The following is a 9,872-nucleotide window of genomic DNA, read 5'->3' as shown; positions in this document are numbered from 1 at the left end:
CTGGACATCCTTCCTCCGCACAAAGTACCCGAAAAACGCCCCTTAAAACAAATAAAAGGTAATTTAACACGAGAACGGTCACCCATTTTTACTATGGTTTGGTGTTCGAAAAACAAACAAAAATAAAACCAAAAAAAAAGGAATGCAACACGAGGACTTCCCAGGAGGTCACCCATCCTAGTACTACTCTCGCCCAAGCACGCTTAACTTCGGAGTTATGATGGGATCCGGTGCTTTAGTGCTGGTATGATCGCATCCGTCATATCCTGCGTCCTCCTTCCTCTTATGCCCACACCTCCGTGCTCGGCTCGCCCACGGCACTGGACATCCTTCCTCCGCACAAAGTACCCGAAAAACGCCCCTTAAAACAAATAAAAGGTAATTTAACACGAGAACGGTCACCCATTTGTACTATGGTTTGGTGTTCGAAAAACAAACAAAAATAAAACAAAAAAAAAGGAATGCAACACGAGGACTTCCCAGGAGGTCACCCATCCTAGTACTACTCTCGCCCAAGCACGCTTAACTTCGGAGTTCTGATGGGATCCGGTGCTTTAGTGCTGGTATGATCGCATCCGTCATATCCTGCGTCCTCCTTCCTCTTATGCCCACACCTCCGTGCTCGGCTCGCCCACGGCACTGGACATCCTTCCTCCGCACAAAGTACCCGAAAAACACCCCTTAAAACAAATAAAAGGTAATTTAACACGAGAACGGTCACCCATTTTTACTATGGTTTGGTGTTCGAAAAACAAACAAAAATAAAACCAAAAAAAAGGAATGCAACACGAGGACTTCCCAGGAGGTCACCCATCCTAGTACTACTCTCGTCCAAGCACGCTTAACTTCGGAGTTCTGATGGGATCCGGTGCTTTAGTGCTGGTATGATCGCATCCGTCATATCCTGCGTCCTCCTTCCTCTTATGCCCATACCTCCGTGCTCGGCTCGCCCACGGCACTGGACATCCTTCCTCCGCACAAAGTACCCGAAAAAACGCCCCTTAAAACAAATAAAAGGTAATTTAACACGAGAACGGTCACCCATTTTTACTATGGTTTGGTGTTCGAAAAACAAACAAAAATAAAACCAAAAAAAAAGGAATGCAACACGAGGACTTCCCAGGAGGTCACCCATCCTAGTACTACTCTCGCCCAAGCACGCTTAACTTCGGAGTTCTGATGGGATCCGGTGCTTTAGTGCTGGTATGATCGCATCCGTCATATCCTGCGTCCTCCTTCCTCTTATGCCCACACCTCCGTGCTCGGCTCGCCCACGGCACTGGACATCCTTCCTCCGCACAAAGTACCCGAAAAACGCCCCTTAAAACAAATAAAAGGTAATTTAACACGAGAACGGTCACCCATTTTTACTATGGTTTGGTGTTCGAAAAACAAACAAAAATAAAACCAAAAAAAAGGAATGCAACACGAGGACTTCCCAGGAGGTCACCCATCCTAGTACTACTCTCGCCCAAGCACGCTTAACTTCGGAGTTCTGATGGGATCCGGTGCTTTAGTGCTGGTATGATCGCATCCGTCATATCCTGCGTCCTCCTTCCTCTTATGCCCACACCTCCGTGCTCGGCTCGCCCACGGCACTGGACATCCTTCCTCCGCACAAAGTACCCGAAAAACGCCCCTTAAAACAAATAAAAGGTAATTTAACACGAGAACGGTCACCCATTTTTACTATGGTTTGGTGTTCGAAAAACAAACAAAAATAAAACCAAAAAAAAAGGAATGCAACACGAGGACTTCCCAGGAGGTCACCCATCCTAGTACTACTCTCGCCCAAGCACGCTTAACTTCGGAGTTCTGATGGGATCCGGTGCTTTAGTGCTGGTATGATCGCATCCGTCATATCCTGCGTCCTCCTTCCTCTTATGCCCACACCTCCGTGCTCGGCTCGCCCACGGCACTGGACATCCTTCCTCCGCACAAAGTACCCGAAAAACGCCCCTTAAAACAAATAAAAGGTAATTTAACACGAGAACGGTCACCCATTTTTACTATGGTTTGGTGTTCGAAAAACAAACAAAAATAAAACCAAAAAAAAGGAATGCAACACGAGGACTTCCCAGGAGGTCACCCATCCTAGTACTACTCTCGCCCAAGCACGCTTAACTTCGGAGTTCTGATGGGATCCGGTGCTTTAGTGCTGGTATGATCGCATCCGTCATATCCTGCGTCCTCCTTCCTCTTATGCCCACACCTCCGTGCTCGGCTCGCCCACGGCACTGGACATCCTTCCTCCGCACAAAGTACCCGAAAAACGCCCCTTAAAACAAATAAAAGGTAATTTAACACGAGAACGGTCACCCATTTTTACTATGGTTTGGTGTTCGAAAAACAAACAAAAATAAAACCAAAAAAAAAGGAATGCAACACGAGGACTTCCCAGGAGGTCACCCATCCTAGTACTACTCTCGCCCAAGCACGCTTAACTTCGGAGTTCTGATGGGATCCGGTGCTTTAGTGCTGGTATGATCGCATCCGTCATATCCTGCGTCCTCCTTCCTCTTATGCCCACACCTCCGTGCTCGGCTCGCCCACGGCACTGGACATCCTTCCTCCGCACAAAGTACCCGAAAAACGCCCCTTAAAACAAATAAAAGGTAATTTAACACGAGAACGGTCACCCATTTTTACTATGGTTTGGTGTTCGAAAAACAAACAAAAATAAAACCAAAAAAAAAGGAATGCAACACGAGGACTTCCCAGGAGGTCACCCATCCTAGTACTACTCTCGCCCAAGCACGCTTAACTTCGGAGTTCTGATGGGATCCGGTGCTTTAGTGCTGGTATGATCGCATCCGTCATATCCTGCGTCCTCCTTCCTCTTATGCCCACACCTCCGTGCTCGGCTCGCCCACGGCACTGGACATCCTTCCTCCGCACAAAGTACCCGAAAAACGCCCCTTAAAACAAATAAAAGGTAATTTAACACGAGAACGGTCACCCATTTTTACTATGGTTTGGTGTTCGAAAAACAAACAAAAATAAAACCAAAAAAAAAGGAATGCAACACGAGGACTTCCCAGGAGGTCACCCATCCTAGTACTACTCTCGCCCAAGCACGCTTAACTTCGGAGTTCTGATGGGATCCGGTGCTTTAGTGCTGGTATGATCGCATCCGTCATATCCTGCGTCCTCCTTCCTCTTATGCCCACACCTCCGTGCTCGGCTCGCCCACGGCACTGGACATCCTTCCTCCGCACAAAGTACCCGAAAAAACGCCCCTTAAAACAAATAAAAGGTAATTTAACACGAGAACGGTCACCCATTTTTACTATGGTTTGGTGTTCGAAAAACAAACAAAAATAAAACCAAAAAAAAAGGAATGCAACACGAGGACTTCCCAGGAGGTCACCCATCCTAGTACTACTCTCGCCCAAGCACGCTTAACTTCGGAGTTCTGATGGGATCCGGTGCTTTAGTGCTGGTATGATCGCATCCGTCATATCCTGCGTCCTCCTTCCTCTTATGCCCACACCTCCGTGCTCGGCTCGCCCACGGCACTGGACATCCTTCCTCCGCACAAAGTACCCGAAAAACGCCCCTTAAAACAAATAAAAGGTAATTTAACACGAGAACGGTCACCCATTTTTACTATGGTTTGGTGTTCGAAAAACAAACAAAAATAAAACCAAAAAAAAAAGGAATGCAACACGAGGACTTCCCAGGAGGTCACCCATCCTAGTACTACTCTCGCCCAAGCACGCTTAACTTCGGAGTTCTGATGGGATCCGGTGCTTTAGTGCTGGTATGATCGCATCCGTCATATCCTGCGTCCTCCTTCCTCTTATGCCCACACCTCCGTGCTCGGCTCGCCCACGGCACTGGACATCCTTCCTCCGCACAAAGTACCCGAAAAACGCCCCTTAAAACAAATAAAAGGTAATTTAACACGAGAACGGTCACCCATTTTTACTATGGTTTGGTGTTCGAAAAACAAACAAAAATAAAACCAAAAAAAAAGGAATGCAACACGAGGACTTCCCAGGAGGTCACCCATCCTAGTACTACTCTCGCCCAAGCACGCTTAACTTCGGAGTTCTGATGGGATCCGGTGCTTTAGTGCTGGTATGATCGCATCCGTCATATCCTGCGTCCTCCTTCCTCTTATGCCCACACCTCCGTGCTCGGCTCGCCCACGGCACTGGACATCCTTCCTCCGCACAAAGTACCCGAAAAACGCCCCTTAAAACAAATAAAAGGTAATTTAACACGAGAACGGTCACCCATTTTTACTATGGTTTGGTGTTCGAAAAACAAACAAAAATAAAACCAAAAAAAAAGGAATGCAACACGAGGACTTCCCAGGAGGTCACCCATCCTAGTACTACTCTCGCCCAAGCACGCTTAACTTCGGAGTTCTGATGGGATCCGGTGCTTTAGTGCTGGTATGATCGCATCCGTCATATCCTGCGTCCTCCTTCCTCTTATGCCCACACCTCCGTGCTCGGCTCGCCCACGGCACTGGACATCCTTCCTCCGCACAAAGTACCCGAAAAACGCCCCTTAAAACAAATAAAAGGTAATTTAACACGAGAACGGTCACCCATTTTTACTATGGTTTGGTGTTCGAAAAACAAACAAAAATAAAACCAAAAAAAAAGGAATGCAACACGAGGACTTCCCAGGAGGTCACCCATCCTAGTACTACTCTCGCCCAAGCACGCTTAACTTCGGAGTTCTGATGGGATCCGGTGCTTTAGTGCTGGTATGATCGCATCCGTCATATCCTGCGTCCTCCTTCCTCTTATGCCCACACCTCCGTGCTCGGCTCGCCCACGGCACTGGACATCCTTCCTCCGCACAAAGTACCCGAAAAACGCCCCTTAAAACAAATAAAAGGTAATTTAACACGAGAACGGTCACCCATTTTTACTATGGTTTGGTGTTCGAAAAACAAACAAAAATAAAACCAAAAAAAAAGGAATGCAACACGAGGACTTCCCAGGAGGTCACCCATCCTAGTACTACTCTCGCCCAAGCACGCTTAACTTCGGAGTTCTGATGGGATCCGGTGCTTTAGTGCTGGTATGATCGCATCCGTCATATCCTGCGTCCTCCTTCCTCTTATGCCCACACCTCCGTGCTCGGCTCGCCCACGGCACTGGACATCCTTCCTCCGCACAAAGTACCCGAAAAAACGCCCCTTAAAACAAATAAAAGGTAATTTAACACGAGAACGGTCACCCATTTTTACTATGGTTTGGTGTTCGAAAAACAAACAAAAATAAAACCAAAAAAAAGGAATGCAACACGAGGACTTCCCAGGAGGTCACCCATCCTAGTACTACTCTCGCCCAAGCACGCTTAACTTCGGAGTTCTGATGGGATCCGGTGCTTTAGTGCTGGTATGATCGCATCCGTCATATCCTGCGTCCTCCTTCCTCTTATGCCCACACCTCCGTGCTCGGCTCGCCCACGGCACTGGACATCCTTCCTCCGCACAAAGTACCCGAAAAACGCCCCTTAAAACAAATAAAAGGTAATTTAACACGAGAACGGTCACCCATTTTTACTATGGTTTGGTGTTCGAAAAACAAACAAAAATAAAACCAAAAAAAAAGGAATGCAACACGAGGACTTCCCAGGAGGTCACCCATCCTAGTACTACTCTCGCCCAAGCACGCTTAACTTCGGAGTTCTGATGGGATCCGGTGCTTTAGTGCTGGTATGATCGCATCCGTCATATCCTGCGTCCTCCTTCCTCTTATGCCCACACCTCCGTGCTCGGCTCGCCCACGGCACTGGACATCCTTCCTCCGCACAAAGTACCCGAAAAACGCCCCTTAAAACAAATAAAAGGTAATTTAACACGAGAACGGTCACCCATTTTTACTATGGTTTGGTGTTCGAAAAACAAACAAAAATAAAACCAAAAAAAAGGAATGCAACACGAGGACTTCCCAGGAGGTCACCCATCCTAGTACTACTCTCGCCCAAGCACGCTTAACTTCGGAGTTCTGATGGGATCCGGTGCTTTAGTGCTGGTATGATCGCATCCGTCATATCCTGCGTCCTCCTTCCTCTTATGCCCACACCTCCGTGCTCGGCTCGCCCACGGCACTGGACATCCTTCCTCCGCACAAAGTACCCGAAAAAACGCCCCTTAAAACAAATAAAAGGTAATTTAACACGAGAACGGTCACCCATTTTTACTATGGTTTGGTGTTCGAAAAACAAACAAAAATAAAACCAAAAAAAAAGGAATGCAACACGAGGACTTCCCAGGAGGTCACCCATCCTAGTACTACTCTCGCCCAAGCACGCTTAACTTCGGAGTTCTGATGGGATCCGGTGCTTTAGTGCTGGTATGATCGCATCCGTCATATCCTGCGTCCTCCTTCCTCTTATGCCCACACCTCCGTGCTCGGCTCGCCCACGGCACTGGACATCCTTCCTCCGCACAAAGTACCCGAAAAACGCCCCTTAAAACAAATAAAAGGTAATTTAACACGAGAACGGTCACCCATTTTTACTATGGTTTGGTGTTCGAAAAACAAACAAAAATAAAACCAAAAAAAAAGGAATGCAACACGAGGACTTCCCAGGAGGTCACCCATCCTAGTACTACTCTCGCCCAAGCACGCTTAACTTCGGAGTTCTGATGGGATCCGGTGCTTTAGTGCTGGTATGATCGCATCCGTCATATCCTGCGTCCTCCTTCCTCTTATGCCCACACCTCCGTGCTCGGCTCGCCCACGGCACTGGACATCCTTCCTCCGCACAAAGTACCCGAAAAACGCCCCTTAAAACAAATAAAAGGTAATTTAACACGAGAACGGTCACCCATTTTTACTATGGTTTGGTGTTCGAAAAACAAACAAAAATAAAACCAAAAAAAAAGGAATGCAACACGAGGACTTCCCAGGAGGTCACCCATCCTAGTACTACTCTCGCCCAAGCACGCTTAACTTCGGAGTTCTGATGGGATCCGGTGCTTTAGTGCTGGTATGATCGCATCCGTCATATCCTGCGTCCTCCTTCCTCTTATGCCCACACCTCCGTGCTCGGCTCGCCCACGGCACTGGACATCCTTCCTCCGCACAAAGTACCCGAAAAACGCCCCTTAAAACAAATAAAAGGTAATTTAACACGAGAACGGTCACCCATTTTTACTATGGTTTGGTGTTCGAAAAACAAACAAAAATAAAACCAAAAAAAAAGGAATGCAACACGAGGACTTCCCAGGAGGTCACCCATCCTAGTACTACTCTCGCCCAAGCACGCTTAACTTCGGAGTTCTGATGGGATCCGGTGCTTTAGTGCTGGTATGATCGCATCCGTCATATCCTGCGTCCTCCTTCCTCTTATGCCCACACCTCCGTGCTCGGCTCGCCCACGGCACTGGACATCCTTCCTCCGCACAAAGTACCCGAAAAACGCCCTTAAAACAAATAAAAGGTAATTTAACACGAGAACGGTCACCCATTTTTACTATGGTTTGGTGTTCGAAAAACAAACAAAAATAAAACCAAAAAAAAAGGAATGCAACACGAGGACTTCCCAGGAGGTCACCCATCCTAGTACTACTCTCGCCCAAGCACGCTTAACTTCGGAGTTCTGATGGGATCCGGTGCTTTAGTGCTGGTATGATCGCATCCGTCATATCCTGCGTCCTCCTTCCTCTTATGCCCACACCTCCGTGCTCGGCTCGCCCACGGCACTGGACATCCTTCCTCCGCACAAAGTACCCGAAAAACGCCCCTTAAAACAAATAAAAGGTAATTTAACACGAGAACGGTCACCCATTTTTACTATGGTTTGGTGTTCGAAAAACAAACAAAAATAAAACCAAAAAAAAGGAATGCAACACGAGGACTTCCCAGGAGGTCACCCATCCTAGTACTACTCTCGCCCAAGCACGCTTAACTTCGGAGTTCTGATGGGATCCGGTGCTTTAGTGCTGGTATGATCGCATCCGTCATATCCTGCGTCCTCCTTCCTCTTATGCCCACACCTCCGTGCTCGGCTCGCCCACGGCACTGGACATCCTTCCTCCGCACAAAGTACCCGAAAAACGCCCCTTAAAACAAATAAAAGGTAATTTAACACGAGAACGGTCACCCATTTTTACTATGGTTTGGTGTTCGAAAAACAAACAAAAATAAAACCAAAAAAAAGGAATGCAACACGAGGACTTCCCAGGAGGTCACCCATCCTAGTACTACTCTCGCCCAAGCACGCTTAACTTCGGAGTTCTGATGGGATCCGGTGCTTTAGTGCTGGTATGATCGCATCCGTCATATCCTGCGTCCTCCTTCCTCTTATGCCCACACCTCCGTGCTCGGCTCGCCCACGGCACTGGACATCCTTCCTCCGCACAAAGTACCCGAAAAAAACGCCCCTTAAAACAAATAAAAGGTAATTTAACACGAGAACGGTCACCCATTTTTACTATGGTTTGGTGTTCGAAAAACAAACAAAAATAAAACCAAAAAAAAGGAATGCAACACGAGGACTTCCCAGGAGGTCACCCATCCTAGTACTACTCTCGCCCAAGCACGCTTAACTTCGGAGTTCTGATGGGATCCGGTGCTTTAGTGCTGGTATGATCGCATCCGTCATATCCTGCGTCCTCCTTCCTCTTATGCCCACACCTCCGTGCTCGGCTCGCCCACGGCACTGGACATCCTTCCTCCGCACAAAGTACCCGAAAAACGCCCCTTAAAACAAATAAAAGGTAATTTAACACGAGAACGGTCACCCATTTTTACTATGGTTTGGTGTTCGAAAAACAAACAAAAATAAAACCAAAAAAAAGGAATGCAACACGAGGACTTCCCAGGAGGTCACCCATCCTAGTACTACTCTCGCCCAAGCACGCTTAACTTCGGAGTTCTGATGGGATCCGGTGCTTTAGTGCTGGTATGATCGCATCCGTCATATCCTGCGTCCTCCTTCCTCTTATGCCCACACCTCCGTGCTCGGCTCGCCCACGGCACTGGACATCCTTCCTCCGCACAAAGTACCCGAAAAACGCCCCTTAAAACAAATAAAAGGTAATTTAACACGAGAACGGTCACCCATTTTTACTATGGTTTGGTGTTCGAAAAACAAACAAAAATAAAACCAAAAAAAAAGGAATGCAACACGAGGACTTCCCAGGAGGTCACCCATCCTAGTACTACTCTCGCCCAAGCACGCTTAACTTCGGAGTTCTGATGGGATCCGGTGCTTTAGTGCTGGTATGATCGCATCCGTCATATCCTGCGTCCTCCTTCCTCTTATGCCCACACCTCCGTGCTCGGCTCGCCCACGGCACTGGACATCCTTCCTCCGCACAAAGTACCCGAAAAAACGCCCCTTAAAACAAATAAAAGGTAATTTAACACGAGAACGGTCACCCATTTTTACTATGGTTTGGTGTTCGAAAAACAAACAAAAATAAAACCAAAAAAAAAGGAATGCAACACGAGGACTTCCCAGGAGGTCACCCATCCTAGTACTACTCTCGCCCAAGCACGCTTAACTTCGGAGTTCTGATGGGATCCGGTGCTTTAGTGCTGGTATGATCGCATCCGTCATATCCTGCGTCCTCCTTCCTCTTATGCCCACACCTCCGTGCTCGGCTCGCCCACGGCACTGGACATCCTTCCTCCGCACAAAGTACCCGAAAAACGCCCCTTAAAACAAATAAAAGGTAATTTAACACGAGAACGGTCACCCATTTTTACTATGGTTTGGTGTTCGAAAAACAAACAAAAATAAAACCAAAAAAAAAGGAATGCAACACGAGGACTTCCCAGGAGGTCACCCATCCTAGTACTACTCTCGCCCAAGCACGCTTAACTTCGGAGTTCTGATGGGATCCGGTGCTTTAGTGCTGGTATGATCGCATCCGTCATATCCTGCGTCCT

The 9,872-nt window shown here is 47.7% G+C and overlaps 31 non-coding genes across 31 annotated transcripts; all 31 read right to left on the bottom strand.

Annotated features, from left to right (window-relative positions):
- Positions 1-139: 139 nt before the first annotated feature.
- On the bottom strand, positions 140-258 carry LOC118475364 (5S ribosomal RNA). The gene has a single exon (XR_004854862.1). It is a non-coding gene; the product is annotated as a 5S ribosomal RNA (ribosomal RNA).
- A 200-nt stretch (positions 259-458) lies between these two features.
- Positions 459-577, bottom strand: LOC118475252 (5S ribosomal RNA). The gene has a single exon (XR_004854746.1). It is a non-coding gene; the product is annotated as a 5S ribosomal RNA (ribosomal RNA).
- Positions 578-777: 200 nt separating this feature from the next.
- Positions 778-896, bottom strand: LOC118475339 (5S ribosomal RNA). Its single transcript, XR_004854835.1, has one exon. It is a non-coding gene; the product is annotated as a 5S ribosomal RNA (ribosomal RNA).
- A 202-nt stretch (positions 897-1,098) lies between these two features.
- On the bottom strand, positions 1,099-1,217 carry LOC118475251 (5S ribosomal RNA). The gene has a single exon (XR_004854745.1). It is a non-coding gene; the product is annotated as a 5S ribosomal RNA (ribosomal RNA).
- A 200-nt stretch (positions 1,218-1,417) lies between these two features.
- Positions 1,418-1,536, bottom strand: LOC118475250 (5S ribosomal RNA). The gene has a single exon (XR_004854744.1). It is a non-coding gene; the product is annotated as a 5S ribosomal RNA (ribosomal RNA).
- A 201-nt stretch (positions 1,537-1,737) lies between these two features.
- LOC118475249 (5S ribosomal RNA) lies at positions 1,738-1,856 on the bottom strand. Its single transcript, XR_004854743.1, has one exon. It is a non-coding gene; the product is annotated as a 5S ribosomal RNA (ribosomal RNA).
- Positions 1,857-2,056: 200 nt separating this feature from the next.
- LOC118475248 (5S ribosomal RNA) lies at positions 2,057-2,175 on the bottom strand. The gene has a single exon (XR_004854742.1). It is a non-coding gene; the product is annotated as a 5S ribosomal RNA (ribosomal RNA).
- Positions 2,176-2,376: 201 nt separating this feature from the next.
- LOC118475247 (5S ribosomal RNA) lies at positions 2,377-2,495 on the bottom strand. Its single transcript, XR_004854741.1, has one exon. It is a non-coding gene; the product is annotated as a 5S ribosomal RNA (ribosomal RNA).
- A 201-nt stretch (positions 2,496-2,696) lies between these two features.
- LOC118475246 (5S ribosomal RNA) lies at positions 2,697-2,815 on the bottom strand. Its single transcript, XR_004854740.1, has one exon. It is a non-coding gene; the product is annotated as a 5S ribosomal RNA (ribosomal RNA).
- A 201-nt stretch (positions 2,816-3,016) lies between these two features.
- On the bottom strand, positions 3,017-3,135 carry LOC118475245 (5S ribosomal RNA). Its single transcript, XR_004854739.1, has one exon. It is a non-coding gene; the product is annotated as a 5S ribosomal RNA (ribosomal RNA).
- Positions 3,136-3,337: 202 nt separating this feature from the next.
- LOC118475244 (5S ribosomal RNA) lies at positions 3,338-3,456 on the bottom strand. The gene has a single exon (XR_004854738.1). It is a non-coding gene; the product is annotated as a 5S ribosomal RNA (ribosomal RNA).
- A 202-nt stretch (positions 3,457-3,658) lies between these two features.
- LOC118475242 (5S ribosomal RNA) lies at positions 3,659-3,777 on the bottom strand. Its single transcript, XR_004854736.1, has one exon. It is a non-coding gene; the product is annotated as a 5S ribosomal RNA (ribosomal RNA).
- A 201-nt stretch (positions 3,778-3,978) lies between these two features.
- On the bottom strand, positions 3,979-4,097 carry LOC118475241 (5S ribosomal RNA). The gene has a single exon (XR_004854735.1). It is a non-coding gene; the product is annotated as a 5S ribosomal RNA (ribosomal RNA).
- A 201-nt stretch (positions 4,098-4,298) lies between these two features.
- LOC118475240 (5S ribosomal RNA) lies at positions 4,299-4,417 on the bottom strand. The gene has a single exon (XR_004854734.1). It is a non-coding gene; the product is annotated as a 5S ribosomal RNA (ribosomal RNA).
- Positions 4,418-4,618: 201 nt separating this feature from the next.
- Positions 4,619-4,737, bottom strand: LOC118475239 (5S ribosomal RNA). The gene has a single exon (XR_004854733.1). It is a non-coding gene; the product is annotated as a 5S ribosomal RNA (ribosomal RNA).
- Positions 4,738-4,938: 201 nt separating this feature from the next.
- On the bottom strand, positions 4,939-5,057 carry LOC118475238 (5S ribosomal RNA). The gene has a single exon (XR_004854732.1). It is a non-coding gene; the product is annotated as a 5S ribosomal RNA (ribosomal RNA).
- A 201-nt stretch (positions 5,058-5,258) lies between these two features.
- Positions 5,259-5,377, bottom strand: LOC118475237 (5S ribosomal RNA). Its single transcript, XR_004854731.1, has one exon. It is a non-coding gene; the product is annotated as a 5S ribosomal RNA (ribosomal RNA).
- Positions 5,378-5,578: 201 nt separating this feature from the next.
- Positions 5,579-5,697, bottom strand: LOC118475236 (5S ribosomal RNA). The gene has a single exon (XR_004854730.1). It is a non-coding gene; the product is annotated as a 5S ribosomal RNA (ribosomal RNA).
- Positions 5,698-5,897: 200 nt separating this feature from the next.
- Positions 5,898-6,016, bottom strand: LOC118475235 (5S ribosomal RNA). Its single transcript, XR_004854729.1, has one exon. It is a non-coding gene; the product is annotated as a 5S ribosomal RNA (ribosomal RNA).
- A 202-nt stretch (positions 6,017-6,218) lies between these two features.
- LOC118475234 (5S ribosomal RNA) lies at positions 6,219-6,337 on the bottom strand. The gene has a single exon (XR_004854728.1). It is a non-coding gene; the product is annotated as a 5S ribosomal RNA (ribosomal RNA).
- A 201-nt stretch (positions 6,338-6,538) lies between these two features.
- Positions 6,539-6,657, bottom strand: LOC118475233 (5S ribosomal RNA). Its single transcript, XR_004854727.1, has one exon. It is a non-coding gene; the product is annotated as a 5S ribosomal RNA (ribosomal RNA).
- A 201-nt stretch (positions 6,658-6,858) lies between these two features.
- On the bottom strand, positions 6,859-6,977 carry LOC118475231 (5S ribosomal RNA). The gene has a single exon (XR_004854725.1). It is a non-coding gene; the product is annotated as a 5S ribosomal RNA (ribosomal RNA).
- Positions 6,978-7,178: 201 nt separating this feature from the next.
- Positions 7,179-7,297, bottom strand: LOC118475230 (5S ribosomal RNA). Its single transcript, XR_004854724.1, has one exon. It is a non-coding gene; the product is annotated as a 5S ribosomal RNA (ribosomal RNA).
- A 200-nt stretch (positions 7,298-7,497) lies between these two features.
- On the bottom strand, positions 7,498-7,616 carry LOC111591105 (5S ribosomal RNA). Its single transcript, XR_004854723.1, has one exon. It is a non-coding gene; the product is annotated as a 5S ribosomal RNA (ribosomal RNA).
- A 200-nt stretch (positions 7,617-7,816) lies between these two features.
- Positions 7,817-7,935, bottom strand: LOC111591103 (5S ribosomal RNA). The gene has a single exon (XR_004854722.1). It is a non-coding gene; the product is annotated as a 5S ribosomal RNA (ribosomal RNA).
- A 200-nt stretch (positions 7,936-8,135) lies between these two features.
- On the bottom strand, positions 8,136-8,254 carry LOC111591102 (5S ribosomal RNA). The gene has a single exon (XR_004854721.1). It is a non-coding gene; the product is annotated as a 5S ribosomal RNA (ribosomal RNA).
- Positions 8,255-8,456: 202 nt separating this feature from the next.
- LOC111591101 (5S ribosomal RNA) lies at positions 8,457-8,575 on the bottom strand. The gene has a single exon (XR_004854720.1). It is a non-coding gene; the product is annotated as a 5S ribosomal RNA (ribosomal RNA).
- Positions 8,576-8,775: 200 nt separating this feature from the next.
- Positions 8,776-8,894, bottom strand: LOC118475229 (5S ribosomal RNA). Its single transcript, XR_004854719.1, has one exon. It is a non-coding gene; the product is annotated as a 5S ribosomal RNA (ribosomal RNA).
- Positions 8,895-9,095: 201 nt separating this feature from the next.
- On the bottom strand, positions 9,096-9,214 carry LOC118475228 (5S ribosomal RNA). The gene has a single exon (XR_004854718.1). It is a non-coding gene; the product is annotated as a 5S ribosomal RNA (ribosomal RNA).
- Positions 9,215-9,416: 202 nt separating this feature from the next.
- On the bottom strand, positions 9,417-9,535 carry LOC118475227 (5S ribosomal RNA). Its single transcript, XR_004854717.1, has one exon. It is a non-coding gene; the product is annotated as a 5S ribosomal RNA (ribosomal RNA).
- A 201-nt stretch (positions 9,536-9,736) lies between these two features.
- Positions 9,737-9,855, bottom strand: LOC118475226 (5S ribosomal RNA). The gene has a single exon (XR_004854716.1). It is a non-coding gene; the product is annotated as a 5S ribosomal RNA (ribosomal RNA).
- Between the last annotated feature and the right edge of the window lie 17 nt (positions 9,856-9,872).

This window comes from Zea mays, unplaced genomic scaffold (assembly GCF_902167145.1).
Source record: "Zea mays cultivar B73 unplaced genomic scaffold, Zm-B73-REFERENCE-NAM-5.0 scaffold_43, whole genome shotgun sequence".
Classification (NCBI taxonomy): domain Eukaryota; kingdom Viridiplantae; phylum Streptophyta; class Magnoliopsida; order Poales; family Poaceae; genus Zea; species Zea mays.
Note: the sequence above shows the minus strand (reverse complement) of the source record. Positions and strands in the feature narration are given on the sequence as shown.